Source organism: Mus caroli, chromosome 15, assembly GCF_900094665.2.
Source record: "Mus caroli chromosome 15, CAROLI_EIJ_v1.1, whole genome shotgun sequence".
Classification (NCBI taxonomy): domain Eukaryota; kingdom Metazoa; phylum Chordata; class Mammalia; order Rodentia; family Muridae; genus Mus; species Mus caroli.
The window spans coordinates 7,743,055-7,762,959 of NC_034584.1; the positions used below are offsets into that span (position 1 = coordinate 7,743,055).

The 19,905-nt window shown below is 43.0% G+C and overlaps 1 long non-coding RNA gene and 1 other non-coding gene across 2 annotated transcripts; both read right to left on the reverse strand.

Annotated features, from left to right (window-relative positions):
• Positions 1 to 388: 388 nt before the first annotated feature.
• LOC110310995 lies at positions 389 to 6,213 on the reverse strand. Its single transcript, XR_002379889.1, has 5 exons — positions 5,996 to 6,213; positions 5,086 to 5,247; positions 3,785 to 4,065; positions 1,337 to 1,468; positions 389 to 565 (listed from the first exon to the last, which is right to left on the reverse strand). It is a non-coding gene; the product is annotated as an uncharacterized LOC110310995 (long non-coding RNA).
• A 562-nt stretch (positions 6,214 to 6,775) lies between these two features.
• On the reverse strand, positions 6,776 to 6,902 carry LOC115029486. The gene has a single exon (XR_003835060.1). It is a non-coding gene; the product is annotated as a small nucleolar RNA SNORA17 (small nucleolar RNA).
• Positions 6,903 to 19,905: the final 13,003 nt, after the last annotated feature.

Consider the following 19,905-nt stretch of genomic DNA (forward strand, 5'->3'; position numbering starts at 1 on the left):
GGGAAGGGGGAGAGGGAGGGGGAGGAGAAGGGGGAGGAGGGGGAGGAGAAGGGGAAGCAGGAAAAGCAACAACTGCATCTAACCCTCGACATTGCTCATTATAATCAGACTCTGTAATGGTTTCTAGCAGCCTAAGGAAGTATACTACCCCCCCCCCATGCACTCAAATTACTGTCTGGCAAAGCTCAAGGATGCTAGCGAATTTACTATTTGTTCTAAAAATAGCTAGCATAGATCTTTTTCTTAGAGTATTTACTAAAAGCATAGAACTAAGAAGTCTCCTCTCTTGCCTTTGGGAAGAATATCTGTCTCCAACAGCCCAGGGGTCTCGAGACCCCTGGTCACTAACAAAGAATGTAGGAAGAGATTTTAAAGACTGTTTCGGCAGAGAAGAGTCTCAATTGTTAATTCATATTCAGCTGTTACATTGGGATGTTTCAAAGAGGGAAAGTGACTTAGTAGGGAGAGTGGGATATGTTGGGACTTGCAACATATCCCACTGGCCTGAAAGTCGTTCCTCTTCAGTGTAATCCCCTGGAAGGATAGGGCTCACCTTCTTCAGAGCCTGTAAGAGAGAGAAAATGTGACTTAGATCATTGCTAGCCAGCAAGCACACATAGCAGTTCATAGGGAACACCTCTCCACCTGCTTTTTGTAATGTTTTCCACTTTCTGAACTCTTGCAAGTCCCAACATATCCCACTCTCCCTACTAAGTCACTTTCCCTCTTTGAAACATCCCAATGTAACAGCTGAATATGAATTAACAATTGAGACTCTTCTCTGCCGAAACAGTCTTTAAAATCTCTTCCTACATTCTTTGTTAGTGACCAACTTGGATTTTTCCACTCTAAGACCCCCGACCTCACTACCCAACACCATCTAGAGCATGGTCAGAATGTCAAGTTAAACAGACAAAGTCTTCCTTCTTATCTTGGATAATGTCTGATTTTCTGGGAAACTCCCATGGTTTGAGCTCCTGTCAGCTGAAGTCATATGCATGTCCTTTTACTTACATGTTCTGGTACCTGAGCTGGGACTGTCAACTGGATCACTTATCCATGGCTTCTACATGGGGCCTCTCCTGACTTAGCTTCATGTACACCTTCAGCAAATTATCCCATGCCACACGGTCCCTGTCATAGTCATAGTCTTGTTTACAAACTTGGACACAACTACTCTCGGGCTGCACCCAGGTGCCACCTTGAAGAGGAGATAAACTGTTCTCCTGCCAACCAAAGCTGGCATTTCTTATTTTAAATCAGCATAGAGTCTTAGCAGGAAGAGAGGCACCTGTGAGAAAGAACCAGAGTGGTGAACAATGACAGGGGTGGTCACCTGGGGAGTAGAAACACCTCTCTCCAGCTTGGTGGGGTAGCTGTGAATCAAGTCCAATAGATGGAGCTGTGGGGATCAGTGAAAAACAGAGGCTGCATAGCGTGGCAATGTGTCCTCAGCTGTGTCTTGCATCTGTTTTAGATTACAGACAATAGATGAGCTAATGAATCATGAGATTGAATTAGCTCCCCTTAGCCCATGTGGCTTGGGAAACGGATGTGTTACATAGCCTAAGGAATCGAGAGCTCTTTTGTTGCAATATTTTGAGAACTACTGATGAGCATAACATTAGGAAAATGTCTTTGCTTTTGTCTGGTGGTCACCTTAATGGGCACTGAACCTTGGAAAAGGTGGGGTGAGGGGCTGAAATAAGATGACAATCCTAGCCGGATGTGGTGGCACTCGCCTTTAATCCCAGCACTTGGGAGGCAGAGGCAGCTTGGTCTACAAAGTGAGTTCCAGGACAGCTAGGACTACACAGAGAAACCCTGTCTCGAAAAACCAAAATAATAAAAAATAAAAAAATAAATAAAGACAATTCTATTAATATTTCTCTCTCCAATTTGTGTGTGTGTGTGTGTGTGTGTGTGATATGTTTTGGTGGCATGAGAATCAAACCTAGAGTCCTCCATGTGCTAAGCGCATAGCCCAGCACTATGCTCAAATACTGCCCTCAAGTACCAGGACCTCTTCTTCTTATAAGTAACCTAGCTCCGGGGAGTGACAGGCTACCTTTAACCTAGCTCCGGGAGAGTGACAGGCTACCTTTAACCTAGCTCCGGGAGAGTGACAGGCTACCTTTAACCTAGCTCCGGGAGAGTGAAAGGCTACCTTTAACCTAGCTCCGGGAGAGTGAAAGGCTACCTTTAACCTAAATTCTTAGAAACCTAGGAGCCGAGGAATCTGAAATGAAGCTGATGTAAGTGTGTGCCTCCCCTCTGATGACTTTATTTCCTTACATAAATATCAAATTAAAACCCTGCTATGAATGTGTGCAATGCAGTCCTATGCTTATATTTCTGGTTTTGTTTTGTTTTGTTTTGTTTTGTTTTTCATAGCACAGTTCCCAGGTCTAGCTTCACCTCAAGATCATTTGGTAGGTTAGTCCTTGTGGCAGCTGATGTCTCAAGTAAGAGGAGATTTTAATTGCAGTCAAGTAAACAAAGATGGAACTTGAAGAAGGAAGAGGAAATATTCATCATGGAATAGGGCAGACCAACAACAATTTAAAAACAGGTAAAAGAGAGAAGGCAGAGGTCATGCTTCACGATACAAGGGCAACCTCTGTGATGGAGGATGTGCTTATAGAAATGGTAGTGGTGGTGATGTGTTAGTGAGACTGGGAATCAAAGCACCAGAGACAGAAAAGAGGACTGTTCTAGTATCCTGCTGTGCCTAGCCACCAAGACAAGAGACTGAGAACATGGCGGCTTCACGTCTGAGTAGACTAGCATGGGTACTTCTGCCCTGTGTCTGCAGTAATTTGGTGCTGCTCTTATCGTTGCAGATCCCAGACTTTTGCAGCCTAGGGAGTCAAGGAAAGAATGTTCCAGACTATTCTAAAGCTGTTTACTGTGTCTCCAGAAAGTTAACAGCCTCCTGCCTATTCTGAGCCCTGAACAATCTTGCTCCAGGCTATTCTGGCAGCTGTGAGGCTAAGGGTGCAATGAGATGGAAAGTCCATGTACACTGGAGATTTAAAAGTCATGACCTAGCCTCTACTTCAGTTCAGCATCCCCTACATCTTCCCCCAAGCACGACCCTGTGATTATGGGTTAAACAAGTTAGCCCTGCCCATAAGCACCTAGTAAACAGGCTAAGGACTCCCGAATGCTAAATAGACCCATATATATGATGGAAGCTCATCTAGCTGAACTCCCTAGGGAGCCCAACAAGTTGGTTTGTTGTCCCCACACCTTGCCTTTCAGATTCACAATTCTCAGATTTATATCACATGGTATGCTATGTTCTGCACAAGGGTGGAACCAACCTGCACCAGTGAGACACAAAGGCAATCAGGCAAAGCACAAAAGCTTTCTCCTTTGACCTGTTCTCATCTGAACCACCTGTGCAAGATGCTGCTCACACTTAAGCTGAGACTTCACACTTTAGTAAAGCTAGAAAATCCCTCACAGAATTGATGGGCTGGAACATCTCTTAGTTGATTCTGGCTCCAAACAAACTATCAAAATCAGTCACCACATTGGAGCAGAATGAGGTGAAGGAACACAGACATCCAGGAATCTGGTGTGACGAGCTCTTCAGAGCCTTCAAGCAACACTTTCTCTGGCTTCCTAGGACCCAGTTCTCCACACTGACCTTGCAGGCTCTCTGCATACCCCTTTCTAGTCTGAGGAACCAAGTGTGTATACCTCCCATGGGGACTAAATATTTACTACAACACACTGCAGTCGTTCTTGCTTATTCAGGTGATTACAAAGCTCTTACCAGACAATGGATGCTTGTATTTCCATGTTTCTGCCATGCTAGTTCTCTCTCTACTGCTTCATCTGTTTTCCAGATGAGTGTGGATTGCGAGAACTCCCAACCATAAGCAGAGATTCTCATAGAAGAGGAAACCTGTAGTCAAGTAGGAGCCAGACTCATCTTGAAGGTGAACTAGAAGAATGTCTGAAAAGTGGTGCTGTCTCAACAAACAAGGCATGCTTCAGCCCAGGGTTTCAGAGGCCATCCAGGAAGACAGGCTATAAAACTATGGCTATGACTAGCTGCAATGAGATTAGCCAAAAAAAAAAAAAAAAAAAAAGACCAATGTATCTTGAATTCATATTTGGACATGTGTTCTCAACCTGCCTCATGTCCCTCAGCCTCTGTTCCCACCTACCAGCTCTGCCCACTGCCAAGAATGTGATTCACCGAAATCCCAGGAGCACAATGTGTATGCCAAGGTCCTATATGGGTAAAGCCTATTTCAATCCGCCAATTATCTTTCCTTTGTACTTAGACAAAGAAGCTAATTCTCACCCCAATTACAGGTCATCCTGAATCATTGAATCACAAATATCTTCCCCATGTCACTGTAGGAAGCCAAACTCAATCAGTAACTCCTTACCAAGGACTTACTCATCAAGTTTAATGTGCAGATTTGAGAATCCAAATATCAATAGAACCAAAATGGGTGGATCTACTGGAGCTGGCTGTCCTCCTGCCATCCATCTGAAGGGTTACAAGGAATGGGATGCCAAGAAGGGCGCTCAGAATCAGGGACCAAGAACATCTGTTATCTCGGTTGCAGTTGGCGAGATGCTGAAGACAGTTCCGGCCTCCATGAGAGCCTCTTTATTTCTATACAAACTGATGTATTAGAAGAGCCTGCAAGGTCTCTGAATATATATATTATAGCTACTAGCTTGGTACTGTATGGGACTCCTCAGTCTGAGAAATGTGGGTCTCTGACGCTTGTGCCTGCTCTTGGAATACTCTTCATCCTGTTGGATTGTCACGTCTAACTTCACTATGATAGTTTTTGTTTTATCTTAATTTTTAAAAATGTCATGTTTGAGGGCCATACCTTTAGAAGCCTACTCTTGTCTAATGAAGAGACAGAAAGGGAGTAGATCCAGAGGGCAGAGGAGGTAGGAAAGAACTGGGAAGACTAAAGGGAGGGGAAACTATAATCAGGATATATTGTATGAGAAAATAATCATCTTCAATAAAAAGGAAAAAAAGGAAAGGAAATTAAAAAGACAAGGAAAGGGCCTGATGAAGACGTTTGACCCAAGGTCCACCTGCTGCCATTCCGCTGCCACAGGATGCTGGCTCTTTCAGAGGTGTGCTATCCACCCAGCATGCCTTGTCAACTATGTCTGCCAGCTAGAGGAACAAAAGCTAAAGACTCTGTAGCTCTCCCACATTAATCAAGCCGTTTATCTTCTGGGCCAGTCTTCATCCTGTGGATAAAATAGAGACCAACTGAATAACAGTAAAACCTTTCTCACCTTTTTACTGGTTCTCCGTGAATTTCACGTCATGCACCCCAATCTCACTCATTTTCCCCTCCCCTTCCACTCGCCCTCCATCCTTGCAGAGAGGAAAATAATTTCATTATGGAGTCTAGTATGTCAAGTGTGTTCCACAGAATACCCTTTTGTCTACATTTCTTTCCTTGCAAATGTTCTTTGTGAAGAGTCTTTGGTCTGGTATGTGTCCTCTGGCTTCTCACTCAATCATTACTGGAACCTCACAGAGACTCCTCTCAGATATCCTTTGGCTGCCCAGTGTCATGGAGGTCCTGTAGTTTTAAATCTGTAGACCTGCCCCCCACCATGCACCCTAGCAATTTATCGATGGGGTAGATGTTGGGGTGGGCCAATTCAAAGCCCTGGATCTGGGCCTGAGAGGTATCTGAGCTGGTCAACCCACTGGCTCCCACACTCTCACACTGAGAGTTTCCACAACCAGGACCAGCTCTACCCTAATATCCAGGCAAGTGCAGGGCCTGCTCTCCTGAACATTGCAGCTGATAAGGGACATTGCCAGTTCTCCCACTCTCATGACCCAGGGGCCAGCTTTCCCACCTGCCATAGGTAGTGAGTGGCAAAGGAGGGGGCAGGCCATCTCTCCCTCATCTGTGCTACCACACATGAGTCAAGAGACAGGGATGGCTCTCCTATACTCACACTCTCAGGACAGGCTCACCTGCAACTCTATATCCAGGACCAGCTCTACTGTGCTGCTCAGGCAAGCGAGGTACAGGTCCTGCTCTCTAGCTCTGCAGCATCCTGGGGCAGCTGAGTGGCAGTATTTCTCCCTCACCCACACTGCCACACAGCAGACAGGTTGTGGAGCCAGCTCCCCCACACTCACATCCTTGGGGCTCCACCACTTTGGCAATGTGCTGGGCCCACTCTCCTAAGTACTGCAGCTGGCTAGAGGGCTGGGTCAGCTCTCCTGCATTCATACCCCCTGGGCCAGCTCCCCCTTTATGATGCCCAGGTGAGGGGTGGGGCCACTTCTGTACAGCCCTCACACATCAATGTGTCACCGAGTAACAGCCCAGACCAGGAACATCTGCCATTGCCTTTAGTGGTAACAGATCCCAGCTGTTGCAGGGTCATGGTCCCAATCAAGGTCCCCAGTGGTGGCCCAGGACAGGACACCACCATGGTCCCAGGGGACATCACCAGTTACTCACATCAGACTGTTCCTAACTACCTTTTAGTCTCCAGTTCTGCCTCTCTTCATGGTACCCACATCCTTCAGTTTCTCTTTCTCTTCCATTTCTCCAACACTTACTTGCTCTTCTGCTTGCCTGGGATCTCTGAGTGTCTGGGGTCATCTCAGGTGTGGTCCCAAGAGTGCTGTGCTCCACTTGTGGGTCATGGCACTGGGCAGGGGTCTTCTTGAGCATGGTCCGTCCCATCCCCAGGTCTGCACAGTACCAGACTGGTGGGCATCTCAGTCTTGCTTCTAGAAGGGAATGTTAGGCAGTTACTAATTATTCCAACACTTACCAAACACTGAGTGTAGATATAGCATCTCTCCTCTCTGTGTCCTGACACACATGTGACACAGTGGCCACACCTGCAATGTCTCTAGGGGCAGTCTGTTCATTTTCGTTTTGACTTTCTGCCATCTTGACTTCCAGGAAGATGATTTCCTGGGCTGTTTACTCTAGATAAGAGTTCAGTCTCCTGGTCAAATTTTTGGCAACTATGGGTCAACATCATGCTGTCTGGCCTTTGCCCTTTGTACGCTTAGACTCCTTTTCGTTTATGGCTTCTACAATTTTTCTAAGGAAAAGTTTAATGATGCAAACTTCCAGTCCTTCTACTCACAGAGTTCAATTTACATAAGTTAAATGGGGAGATTTCCCCCCCCGCCCCCCGCCAAGCTCCAGTAATTATGACTCAGAAGTTCCGGAGTGGACCTCAGATATCGTTTAAAAAAAAAAAAAATCCTGCTACAGAGGGTCTAAGGTCCTCAACTCCCAAATTCTTGATCTGGTCCGTTAATTGACCCAGAGCCTCTCAGAGGTCTGGAGTACAGGAAGGGCATTTGTAGTTTTAGAAAATGCAATTATGTTAAAAACTGAAGGCTGGATGCGATGGGGCATAGTTGCATTCTCAGAACTGGGGAGGCTAGGTTCGGAGGAGGTTAAGCCAATTTCAGCTTCATAGGGAGCTTGAGGTCAGCCTGGCTTATCTGAGATTCTGCCTTGCAAATGGGGAGGCCAGTGAGATGGTTCACTGCATGAGTGCACGCAATACTAAGGCTGATGCACTGAGTTTGATCCTGGCAGCCCACACACTAGAAAAAGAAAACTAATTCCTGCAAGCTGACCCTGACCTTCACACGTGTGCCATGGTTTGCACATAACCCTACACATGTAAGTGTCTGTTAGTTAGTGATAGAGTTATTTCAATCAATATTGGAATTAAAGGACCTGTATGTGATTTGTCCAGGACTATGAAGGAAAAGTGGGAGTGTCTGGCAAAGTGCTACCTTTGTGAATTTATTGTTATCTGGTAAATTCTGACGTGGTGGAAAGACACAGGTGTGTTTGTCTGCGTTTCTGACACAGCTAAAACAAACTATCAGAACAACCTGAAGCCTTGGCGAGTTTGACATCCAATAGCAGCTGATATCCACAGATCGCATGAATGATCTTGGCTCTAGTGCCATAGCTGGCAAGTGACGCCTCAGACATAAAAATTGAGACATTACATATAGCTGCTCTGTAACGTCAACATCACCTGTTCCCATTTGTGATCCACTCCTCCAGCCAGGTATATTAAACTGAGTGTTGACCTGTAAGTTAAAAAAACCACACTTCCATCAGTAGGTGTGTCCCAGATACCCATATAATCAGCCACACAAGGAAGGAGAGCATCCCACATGAAATTTAGGGTGGCAGATACCTGAAGGCACTGCTCCAGCCTGTTGAAAAATCTCGAAGTATATCCCAAGTTTGTTCCCAAAGCTTATCTCTCCCTTCACCTAAAGTGACTGCCATCAAAGCCCACTTACTGAAAGGGGACAAATATGAGTTCCCTACACATTGTGAGGGAGGGATTCAGAAACTAAAACTCTCTCGGGAAACCAAACCCTTCCTGAGAACTAACATGTATCCATCGAATCCTTCCTCCAATGTATCCACGAGTGCTTGCATGAGAAACCTTTTTCTTTTCTTTTTTTCTTTAAAAAAAAAAGTGGCATACTTCCAAAAGTCAAGAGAAAAAAAATCAAGCTTCGTATTGATGATTTTATATGGCTGAATCTAATATTCCAGGTACTAAGAAATAGATATCTCATCTGGGAGCATATACTGCACTGTTTTTCATTACTCCCTCCAACGCTTGAGGCTAGATAGCTACTGATAAGGAGAGGTTTATTCTGACTTGTGGTTCTGAATGCACAACATGTAGGAGCTCCAAGTGATAGCCTTACGCCTGGCAAAGACCAGGTAGCACAGGACAACACACGACAAGATGCTGAGACTTGGACAAGTTAGTGATCTTTTTTCTTTTAAAACCACCAAGGGCAACATATGCTGAGAACTGTATGTTGTCCTAACCAGCATCCAAACCCTTCTAAATACACAGTCAGATTAAATTTCCACCCTCTCCATACACCGCTGCAGGGACAATCTCAACACATGAGCCCTATATATTTTAACTATATCCAAAGTGTAGCAGGAGCTAAGACACAAAACTGGTCCCAACTCCGGAAGACACATGCAAATAGTGGCCCTGTTTACAAAGATCAGTATAGGAAGTGGCGTAAACACTTAGTTGGTGATAAATGGAGGTTGCAAGCCCCATCTGTCTCCCAGAAGTGATTTTTTACCCAGACAAGTGCATAACGTCTCCTCTCAGCTCCTTCTGATTTTCATTCCCTTTGATTTTTTTGGTGGCTCACCTTTACAATGAGGCCACTTAAACTACCATAATTAAAACTGTAAACTTGACCGATCCCCAAGGATTCTGTCAACCTTTCCTGCTGCATTTTTTGTAGCACTTATTCTTATCCGCTTATCAATTCTGGAATGGAGACTGTGAATGCCAATGGACTGTTCTCTCTCTCTCTCTCTCTCATGTCCCCGGGGCCTGGAAGGCTTCTTGGCACACCATAAACATCTCTTGAATTCATTAACAAATGAACAGCTGTTGAAACCCTGAGCTCTCCTTGGTTGGTATTGAGTCAGTCAGATCCGATGTGAAGCAGGTGACAACAGTGACAGGCTCCTCAATTAACTGATCATTATCATCACTTCAGATGAATGGAGCCCAGCCCTGTGTGAGCACTTCCTGAGGATTACAGAGAGCTATCATCCTCAGGTCCCTGTGAGGAGGTCATAGCTTTCCAGCATCCTTCAGAGAAGGGAAGGTGCAGCTGCAGAAAAGTTGTGACCACATAGCTACCTAACAAGAGAAAGGTTTGAGGGGGCAACTGGAACTGTACCATAGGGAAGGAAGCTCTGTATTGACTAATGATTTGAGGAGGCTAATCTCTGCTGGAATGTTAATGTTGAGATGAGAAAAAGCCTTTGCTACTGGGGCTAGAGAGATGGCTCAGTGTTTAAGAACACTGGCTGTTCTTCCAGATGTCCTGAGTTCAATTCCCAGCAACAACATAGTGGCTCACAGCCATCTATAATGAGATCCAATGCTGTCTTCTGGTGTGCTGATGTACATGCAGATAGCGCACTTATAAATAAGTGAATAAATAAATAAATAAATCTTAAAACAAACAAAACAACAGCAGCAGCAACAACAAAACCTTTGCCACTGATACTCTCTGGTCCTATTGCATTTGTAGTTTGGAGCACTTCTCATGCTAACTCTCCCACTCTGTACTAGAAAGAAGAGGCAACACAATGATTCTGGCATCCAGCCACATGATGAGCAAGCTAACAGCTGGTGTTGGAGCTACAAAAAAAGGGAAAGTAAAAAGAAAAAAATCTTGCTGGCTTTACTCTTTGGAAGCTGTTTGCAGATTGTTTTTGTGTATACACATTCTTGAGTGTTTGTATGTGTGTGTGTGTGTGTATACACATAGGTGCAGGTGCACATATGAATGTGTGTATGTGTGTGTGTGAGAGAGAGAGAGACAGAGAGAGAGAGAGACAGAGAGAGAGAGAGAGAGAGTGACAGAGAGACAGAGAGAGACAGAGAGAGAGAGAGAGAGAAATGCCAGATAACTTCTGTGATCATAATGGGGCTATGTACTCTTACCCAGGAATTCCTTTTGTCCCCTTGCGTTTGCAGAAGCAGCTTTGGTGACTTGCTATTTCTAACCCAGGGTCCATTTGAGGAGAAGCTTAAAGAAATATCTTCACCCCTCTCTTTGTTTGCTTTGTTATAGGGAGGCAGTTACTGAGATCCTTAAGGTCTCATTTATGTAAGTCTAAGAATATCCTAAAGTATTAAAGGGATATGTTACTATCTTCTCATTGAACACTTCGCTTTAAAGGAGGAACTTTACAGAAGTCAAGGCTAATTAGAAGCCAGGCCTTGTCTTCTAAATGACAGATTCAGGAAGCTTAAAAGTTGAAAGCATCTTTGTCAACGGTTTTTTGTTAATTAGCCTCATTGTTTTGCTAGCTACACTTAACCGTCCTTATCACAGATATGGTTACAGTGTCTTCACAGAACAAAAGGCAATCTTTTGATTATTTTTCTTTATCTCCGGCTTAAAGGTTATAAGATTCTTATTCATATTAATCAAGCGGGGATGTTTCACACTCAGGAAAGTACTTATCCTGTGAGCTAGGAGTTGTGAGCCTATCCTTGGTTCTTGGTGTTTGCTCATATGGTCCATTGCTTTGACTGACATTGAGCATCTATCTCTATTCACCCCTGATTCCATCATGCCAGCATCTACTCACCTTGCCTTTAGCCTGGGACAGTTTCCATTGCTCCCCCATTTCCACACTGGAATTCCAGGAAAAGAAAGAACGTATAAATGGGCCAAAAGGACCCAAAAATTAAGTTTCCAAATTGTGATATTCTTGATGGTTTTCACTAATTGTGAACTAAGACCATCATTTTTATTATTTATTTATGTGTACATATGTGCATGTCTGTGTACGTGCATGTGCCTGGGGTTTAAGGCATCCCCCTGGAGCTGGAGTTACAAGCAGGTGTGAGCTGCCTGATATGAGTGCTGGAATGGAACTTGGGTCCTCTGCAAAATGAATACATGTTCTTAACCACTGAGCCATTCCTTCAGTCCCATTGGTTATAAGTAGACTAACAGTACCCAAAACTTAAGTTCCTAAACTCTGCTATTCTTTATTGCTTTCACTAACTGTGAACTGATAGCATTTTTAAAAAGTATTATTGCTTTTAAATTGGCTAACACATGCAAAATACATAGAATTGTTCTATCTGGTCAAACTGCATCTTATAAACCAATGCAATCCACATAAGACAGCTGACAGTCTACAGCTGCATGGATGACAGAATGATTATAAGACTGCCTTCTCATCTCCATGAGCACTTACACATAAAAGAGCTAGGCATCCATCCAATGTCTCATTGCACTCCAGTTGACCAGAGGCTCCACTGCCCTTGTCAGAACATCTCAGTTCCTCTTGCCTAAGCACTGTTGTGGGCACCATGAGTCAAGATATACGGTCCAAGTATCTCAATATTCAAGGTTCCTCCATCCTTACCATTTATTAGGACACAACTTTCAGCCATTTGTTCTTTCTTGTCTCTTCTCTGACATGTGTCACATTTGGCTTTCAGACTAACATCCAACCCCCGAAATATTTAAAAATCTTAGAACATCCTGACTTCTGACAAGTTACAAGAGCTAGTAGATACTTTTGCACTTGTTTGCGTTATAAAAGAAATATGAGCATTACCAGAATCAACGTGGAGTCCTCTGTGTCTGTGTCGACCCAATGAAGGAAAAGCAAACACCAGCAGGGTTCTTATGCACCATTGCCTGGCAACACAAGCTGACATAGAGGTCATCTCAACCTTTGTACTTTAACAGAGACATCTGCCCACCAGCTGTCCAACTTCAAACTGACTATACTCTATTACACTGGAGCATTGTGGGCAAAAACTATTGTTTCAAAATATCTGTTGCAATCCTCCTCGTTTTTGATCTTCAAAATGTTTCTATTAGTGGAGAATACTGGCTCACATCTGTAATCCAGCACTTAAAAGGCTGAGCTGGGAAGATTGTTGCAAATTCTGTGCCAGCATGAATACAGAATTAAGACTGTCAAAATAATAATAATAATAATAATAATAATAATTCAGGCAGGCTTGATGGCACTTTATCTTATATCCCAGCATTCAGAAGGCAGAGGCAGTTAAATCTCTGTGAGTTCAAACCTAGCCCTGTCTATACAATGAGTTCAGAGCTAGCTACGTGAGACCCTGGCTTAACAAATTTCTCCCTGCCTGGGCTTCTTTGAATGTGGCCACAAACAATCCTATCCAATGTCCTACTATTCCAAACTGCCAATATCCTCTGGGGAATGTCTGTAGTACCAAAGCAATGCCAAGGTCTTTTCCAGCCTGGCCAGTAAATCCTTCTACTCTTTTTCCAAGTAACTCCCATTCGATGATTTTGCCACTCCAGGTCTGGACAGTGTCACATTAGCCAGGAGTGACTGAAGATGAAGGATGTAGGTGTGGGTAGGAGGAAGCAGTCAGTGGGAAGGAGCCAGGGGAGCTTTGCCCTGTTAGCATTTGGTGCCCAAATCAAAGGACCTTGCTTGGAATTCCAGCTCTGTCCCTTCTTCTGTGGTTTTAACTGTTCTGTTCCTCAGTTTCAACACCTTTAAAATGGGTATGTAATTACTTAATGATAATACTGAAGTATTTATTAATACTGTATGTAATATGATCTGAGGTTTGCTAAACACCTGTTGATATTATTATTATTATTATTATTATTATTATATTCTCGATTACATGCTAAATCTCCAGGGAAAGAGGACCCTGAATTGGAACACCTTCTTCCAGTTAGAGCATTCCCTCTTTGATTGTTGTGAACACTGAACTCCCTCTGTATATGCATTTAAATCAGAGAACAGGCAAGAATAATTAGACACATCACCAGACAAGTGTCTTAGAAAGCTATGAGAAGTCACTTCCCTGGGATGTCTCTAAAACCAGCAGAGCTTGGGCACAGTGCATGTTGTAGGGCTGGGCCTGAGGTGCCTTGAGATGCTGTTTTCTAAGAAAGCAATAATACAGAATATTAAGTATGAAATGAGGCAGCAAGCTGAGATTGTCGCTCAGTGGTGACATGCTTTCCTGACATAAGCAATACTTTGTGTTGAAGCTCCAAACCTCAAGGGGAAATAGACACTGGTGAGTGAGCATGCTGATGAGATGCCACGAGAGAAACAGCTTTAGCATACTGTCTTCTGGTTTCATCCAGTGCACTCAGGTCCTCACAGAAGACCTCTGTGAGCAACTCTCGTTCTCACCAAAATCGGCAGCACAGAGCCTTGAAGGTTCCAGCAGACTTGGGACAATTCTCACTAAATTATAGGCTCCGGAGCTGGGAGACCTTTGTATGCCCTCTGGGGAGACTCAGTCTTCATGGGGAAGGAGCCCCAGAGAATAGGTTCTATTCACTCTGTTGGTTGGAGTTTTCTTGGGATCACCCCTGTTCTCCAGAGAAAGAGGCCAAGTGATCATGAGACAGTGGAATGTACAGCCCCTGCACTCTGTAATCCTTAGTAGACCAATCTCATTGACCTTCAGTCAATGACAACACAGGCTTCTTCCACTGTTGTCAAGAATAAGTTCAGGTATTGAATTCTAAAGCCTTGTCTAAAATTTGGCTCGATTTCACTCTCCTTAGCACGCTGTGTGTCTGCAGGAGAGCAATGATGCTGAGGGATGCAATGGCTGGCTACTCTTGGTGGTCAACTTGACTCTATCTGGAATTAACTAACATCCAAACATGAGGGGCACATCAGTGAGAGCTTCTTGCTTGATTTAAAGTAGGAAGATCCACTTCTAATCTTATTTGGAGGCAGAAAGACACACACCTTTAATCTGGGACACATCTTTGTGGAAGCCTATATAGGTACTTGGAAGAAGAAAGCCTGCTTGCTCCTACTTGCCTTTGCCTTGCTAGTAAGTTCATTCCTTCCCTGGCATTAGAGAATATTTCTTCGGGATTCCAGTGTTTACTGAAAAATAGCTAAGATATCCAGCCTCATGGACAGAGCAACTACTGGATGCTTAGACTTTTGGTTCACAGTCAGCCATTGTTGGATCGGCTAGACCGCAGCCTATGAGCTATTCGAATAAACCCTCTTTGCGGAGGTCGAGTCTCAGAGTGAGGAGGGTCCGGAGACAGGGATGGGTGGGAGCAGTGCTGATTCAATAATGACTCAGAGTCAGTAGTGGATGCAAGCTGTCAATTCAAGTGCTCTCGCTCTCTCTCATTGGCTGATCACTCGCATTATTGTGACCAGAGAGCTTGAACCCAGTCTTTTATTTACTAAAGGGTCATCATCAAAGCTTTAACCATCATTAAACAATTTTTATAAATCCTTTAATTTACATAAATTCTAAAAGCCCCGGATCACTATCCCCCAACCCCAATTCCTTAAAATAGAAACTAAACACAAGGGAAAAGCACATTTCCCTGTAGTCTTTACACAGACTGTTCTTCACAGTAGCTGAGCACAGCACTTGTGGTTCTCTGGTACAGCAGTCAGCAGTCATTACAGTAGCTATTTTCATGTAAGAACAGAAAGGTAACAGACTACTGAGGTTAAAGTAATTTCTTACAATGTTTCAAAAATTATGTAAATAAGGCAACTAGCTCTCTCTATCTCTCTAAGCATTGTCATCTCCTCCAAGTAGCTAGGAGAACAAAGTACAAACTTTTTACATGCTTGTACAGCATCTTTTAATTCTCTAATCTTTGTTTCCTTATCATAGCCATTCCATGGACTCATGTTCAAAATCGACAATCTCTCCATACATGGTTAGTTCACTTGCCCACTGTCCTCTTCCATTAAATCATACTGTCCTTCTATTTGTTTCTAGATCATATACCGACCTTTCTGCTATAAGATAAATGATTCTATCATTTGCTTATTTATTGTTATTGTTATTGTTGTTGTTTTGGTTTGTTTTTTGGTTTTGTTTGTTTGCTTTTATAGATTCCTCCTTCTTTTCTTATCCATACCTTTTCTTCTTGAGATCACTTTAACTCTCTATCCTTGATGTTCCCAAGTTTACTCTGGTTAATTAATGTAGCAGTCATTGGACCAGAGGATACGTATCTCCTCATATAATACAAAGTTAAGGTCAAGTCACATAATGAGCAATTTCTATTAAGGGCCATCTTGGTTTCTATGGCTTCCGTGGTTATGTTGTCTAGATCCTTTCCCATGGCTCTAAAGGCCAGGAAGAAGGCCTGTTCCTCGTCCCCCACAGCCCCATGACTACCTCCTTTCCTGAGAATTGCATGTTTCGTTTATTATGGAGTGATTAGCTCTGAGTAATGGGGGAGATATATTCCCAGAAAGAGAGATTGAAAGTAAAACAAATAGAAGAAAGAGCAGATCAACCTCAGGGCAATAGCAGCCATTAATACACATGGGGATCTACAGCTTGACGATGCTCCAGGGGCAGGAACTGTCACCTTCCCCCTTACACAGCCGTGCCAGACGCCATGCCTCCTTCTATGTATCTACAGAGAGATTCATGCTATAGTTCTGTTCCTCTGGAGAGCCCTGACTAATACAGTGAGCGACTGGGCATCTGGACAGAGGAGCAGTCATTGCATCATCTCCCCAGCTAATGCATCTGTACTTCCTGGAACTTCTGTCCATCTGGATGCAACATTTTGATTACTCTGACAAGTCTGCATTCTTCATGGGCCTTACACTAATTCATCTCAGTTTTTCTTACCAAATTAAATTGCCAAGATGGAGCAGTTGATGGAGCGCTTTCCTTGAAGGAGATTGACTTTACAATGTCAAGAAAAGATGCAATAGAAAGAGACCTTGATGCCCCACTCATACCAAGGAGCTGCTGGCAGTAGGTTGTTGCCGGGTGAGGGAGAATCATTCTTCACTGATGCTGTGGACAGTGGTAGGTTTCCCATGCCTCATTGTCAGACCCTACATGTATGGACCTATGTGCAGTACCAACTTAGTGAGTTATTGCATAAAGAAACACATGAACTTGAGAGGGGTGTGATGGGGATCTGGGGAGGTTTGAAGAGAGAAACGGGATATAATAGTTTTTCATCATGTTCATGTATGAAGTTTTCAAAAATAAAGTAAAGCTTCTAAAGAAATAAATGCCAGTTAAAGACTAAAAACCCAGAAGTTGAAAATTAATCCCTAATGTCAGTCCTAAAAAGACAGTGACTTACTGGCTTAAGTAAGAGGCTTTCCTCTGACTGTGGCTATGTGCCTAGAAAAAAAAGAAGAAAAAGAAAAGAAGAAAAAAGAACATTAATGACCACTAGGAAATGTTAGGCATATGAAACTCAAGTGTCAAGTGTACTCAAAAAAGAAGATGTTTCACTGTAGAATTTTGTGAGCCACAGTGTCTATATTTCCCATGTGAAGTAACTGTTTTGTTTTTCTGCTTCTATAAGTGGAATAAATCATGTAAGGACCTTGCTAAAAATAATTTTCAGGGTTCTCTCTCAAATATTAATTTTTCATGTCAAGGATCAGCCTATAATTTGAACAAGAATATGAAGTAATTTAGAAATGGCAGTTTAAATGTCCACCATTTGAAAAGCATTTCAGAAGAGCCTGAGCTTTGCCCAGCCTCCTCCCTTTGCCATCCCAAGGACATCCCATTGATGTAACCTTTCCAACTGAATTCATAGTCAGTGACCAACTTGATGCTATGTCCGTTTCACAGCAGTGGTCAAACCAAGGATCGTACTTTACGGGTTAGATTTTTGGAAAGTTGTTATTTATTAAGAGATCATTGAGGGCAAATTAATTTAGGGAGGCTGTCTGACCCATGATGTGCCAACACAGTTGTGTGAACCAGGTGCATCCAGTGGTGCATTGAGTTTCATGACCTAGAAGCTGAGTATGTGTCACATGTTTGTAATTCCCATTACTTGGGAGACTAACGTGGGAGAATTGCATGTGTAGAGCCAGCCCAGATGTGTAGACCAGCCGTATAAGAACTGGTCAAATGTCGTCTCCCAGATCTTTGTGTAATGAACAATAGAGTTAAAGTAGCTATGGGTATTTGTCATGCTCACGGTTCATCTCTACTTAGTATTACTATTGATATCGGCAGATGTTGGGGTCAGTGGACACCTCTGGTAGAGTTTCAGATTCTTGTGTTCCTGAACAAGAACCTGGACCAAGACTTCCGGTAGAAGCAGAAGCCAGAGACAGTTTGCTAGAAAAAAAATGCACTTCCAAGAGAGGAAGGAAGTTGTTTCTCAGTACTGTACAACAGACAGACTTTACCTCATGAAAGTGAGCTTTCTGATTCACTTCTAACATGGGCTTTCTAAGGCTTGCTTGATTACAGGTCTCCATAGCGTTTAAATGTCTCATTGGCATTTAAATCTCCATGCAGAAGAGTGTGTATTGTACTGAGTCACTATGGAGTGCCTGTATACCAGTGGCCTCAACTGGAATGGAGGGAAAACAGAGAAAAGCAGAAATAGGAGCCACTATGTCACCAGGTGGGAGCCCTCTACCAATTTCCCTTGAAAACATAACATATACTATGAGGTTTTCTCAGATGAGGGAAGACCAGTAGAACCCAGCAAGCAAATACAGAAGGATGGGTCATGGTGGATAAATGTCAGTTTCACAGGCAACCTTGGGAGGGCCTTGCCTTTGGAAGTTGTTGCCATTTTCATAACTTCTCTCTGTGATTCTAAATACCTCCTATAGATTGTCCTTTCCTCTTCTTTGGAAAAAAAACTTTATTTATTTATTTATCTGCTTGTTTGTTTATTTATTTATTCATTCATTCATTCATTCATTTCTCTGATCAGAGAAAGAGTTGTGGCTTTGAAGTTGAAAAGACTTTCAGGACTAGCCAAAATTGAGAAGCAGAGCTGGAATTTTTAATTAAAGATATTTTAATAAGGCTGAATTATAAAGATTAAGAGAGAGACTCTCAGAAAAAAAATTAATATATGTCTGAGTGTTTGAGCTTTCCAGTAAGTCACAGAAAGTAAGATGTGCCCCAGAAAGAGGACAGGCTTTGTGTTGGTTATTTTTTGTAAACTTGACACAAACTCTAGTCATCTGTGGTATGGAAGCCTCCACGGAGGAGTTGTCTCTATCCAATGGACCTATAGGCATATCTGTGCTGTGCTGCTTAAAGATTAATATGGGAAAGCCTAGCCCACTGTCGGTAGTGTCATCCCTAGGCAGATGGTCCTGGGTTCTATAAGAAAGCAGGCTGAGCAAGTCATGGGGAGCAAGCCGGTAAGCAGTGTCCCTCAGTAGCTCCTTCCTCTGCTCCTGCCTGACTTCATGCCATGAATTCTCTCAGCAACAGACTGATTCAACCCATTAGTCAAATAAACCCTTTCCTCCCCACCTGTGGTTCATTTTTGTCATAATATTTTTCATAGCAATTGGAAACAAACTGGGAAAAAGAATAAGCCATTGTGTCAGCAGTGGCCACATATACCCTTTTGGCAGCTCACAGGTTACTAAGACCTTTCCCATCTTGATAAGAGGAACATAAAGTGGCTCCAGGAATCCTTGGATGTCAGGAGCCATAATGGGACAAGTTAGTAACTAGCAGGTGATCATCCTGAAGTGGCCTGCCTCGGCTTATTATATAATCTGTAACAGGTGAGCCCTCATTAAGCAAGGCTGTGAGGGACTAATTTTAGGAAAGATTCCTCCTACTAATATGCTTTTCCTGTTATTATTTAACATATATAACAATCACTAAGTAGGAGCACACCCCCTTTGAAGCAGATCTCTGCAGGTCCACAAAGATGTACTATCTTGTAGTGAAGCTATATTGACAAATAGATGACTTATGTGTTAATGATGATCCTGTAAGAATTCCTAAAATTATATCTGTGATTATGAAGCTCTTTTTTAATGGGACTGCTATTGGGTCCTTTTCTGATAGTCAAAGCTACAATGAGAACTCCCAAGTGTCACCAGTTAATTGCTCTTAGATGCTAACCAGACTTTCTCCTATTCAGAGCACATTCCAAGAAGTTGTAAAACAATTAACCAAAGGTCATTAAAAGGGAACTAACAATTTATTATAGGTGTGAGGACAGAAGATAAGATACCGACTGGGTTTATCTATACAAAACTTCACTAATAACTTAGTTATGGTTTTACACCTTCAGTGAATCCTTGGAGCTGAGACAGGTGATGGATGTTTAGCCAGATAATTACTCCTAGTGGATATGCATAGAAACATTCGCCATTGTAAACTTCTACTTCAATTTATGATTTGATTTTTTGTGTGAACTTGTGATGAACTTTGTAACATGTGATCATGTATTCTGAAAGATGTATAAGTACTGAGGACAAAGAGACCACAGAACTAAGATCAATAGAGGAGACTTTTCCCTTTCCCCACTTAGACTAGACTCTTTTCCCTTTCCCCACTTAGACTAGACTCTTTTCC